Source organism: Tigriopus californicus, chromosome 3 (genome assembly GCF_007210705.1).
Source record: "Tigriopus californicus strain San Diego chromosome 3, Tcal_SD_v2.1, whole genome shotgun sequence".
In the NCBI taxonomy this organism is placed as follows: Eukaryota; Metazoa; Arthropoda; class Copepoda; order Harpacticoida; family Harpacticidae; genus Tigriopus; species Tigriopus californicus.
In genome coordinates, this window is record NC_081442.1 from 2,743,032 (window position 1) to 2,744,894 (window position 1,863).

Consider the following 1,863-nt stretch of genomic DNA (forward strand, 5'->3'; position numbering starts at 1 on the left):
GACAAAAAACGAACTGCAAGGTTCTTAGTAAACCTAAAGGAGGTTGTCACGGTCGATCTCATGATGCCCATGTGCCAAGAATCACCATGTCAACACTGCAACTTCATCCAAGGCAATCAACAAGGATTTGGGGCTTTCTAGCTATACCTGTGGTCATCGTCAGCCATTGACAACAAGGCAAAAGGCCCTTCAAGTAGAGAGGTGCAAATCCTTGTGTAACTGATTTTGAAAGAGGCCAACCACTGTAGTCATTTACATTGACGAGAAGAACTTAACAGTGGATAAAAGTACCAATGCCAGAAATGACCGCCGGATTACTGCCACGTCCAAGGATGTACCTCAAGTCACGACCACTAAACATCTGACAAGCGTGATGGTCTTGGGTGTAATCACCAACGACGGGACGGTCATGCCATCACACTTCTTTGAGCAGGGTGTCAACCTTAACTCTAAGGCCACGTGGAGGTCTTGAAGACTGTGGCTAAACTTTGGCTTGATCTCCAATACCCAAAGGGTGGATGGCTATGGCAACGGGATGGAGCTTCTTGGAAAGCCTCTCGAACGGTTGTTACCTCCTCCTTGAAGGAGAAATTTGAAGGCTTTTGGCCTCCAACACTCTGGCACTCTAGCCCCCCAAGCTCGCCTGACCTGAACCCATGTGATTATTATTTGTGGGGCAATGTAGAGAAGTTGGCTTGAAGAAGACCACACAATAACGTCACAACTCAATCATGGCTACCATGGCCAGCCTTTCAGTCGAGAAAGTAGCAAGGCCTGTACGCGCTTCAGATCCAGGGCCGAAGCCATTGTAGCACCATCAGGGGGCACATTAAAAGAAATCTGATCCAAATATGGGGAATCTGAAAATTGAAGCGCCATAAGCTACATTATGTATTTCAAATGTCTTCTTCTGTGATGCATAGTTAGTCAGTGGTAAACTTCGTCAGGATTTACCTGCAACACTCTGTAGCTGGTTGGCAGGAAATCATCGTTTGGCTTGAGGGTGTTTCACCAATTCCTTAACTGGCCACAATGACATGGTTTGCGGAACAGGTTACTTTTATGCAGATGAGCTTTATGAATTTGAGAATTACTAATCCTGTTTTCCATCTTGACTTTTCTGTGGCTGTTTTGCAATTAGTACTTGCCTCACAAGTTACAGGTATTTATCCTCATGTGATATATTTTGACAAAAAATAAATTCTCATTTTATTTGCCAGATATGTTGAAAAGTCGCCATGATGAGGCAATGGCCCAAGAATGTTGGAAATTTAGATTGTAGGAAAAGTACTAAGTGCGACAAAACACGTCATTAGACCTATTGAACTTTTTCACGAGGAATGATTGGTTTAATGATAACTCACTGAACTGTTGGCAAAGGAACGAGAATTGCAATCAGTTCCACGAAGGCCCAAATTATGTCATGCAATCATAAAACATTGACATTTGTTCTGTTACATTCTCAGGGTGAAAAAATGAAAAAGTGAACAAACATATGTTTGATAATAAAAATGATTCATACAGAACATTTAAGTAGCGTTATTATTCATATTGCATCAAATCTCGGCCTGATTCAACAACATCCTTGACAAATGCCTTATTTGCATTTTGAATGAAAAATGTCTCCATGTCTCCAGATAATAAAATTTCTGTAGCTAAGTCGAGATGTTGCGGCCTATTTGTAAAATTCTTTTCCATTCTTCTGATAATTCGCATGAAGTTCAGCCACTTAGCCAAATCTCATTCTTTTTTTTTTTTTGTTTGTTTTTTCACGGGCTTTTCTAACCGCTACAGGGAATGTAATCCCCAGTACTATTAAAATGAAAGATTATAATTCGTCTATTTATTACCTTTCAATTTCTA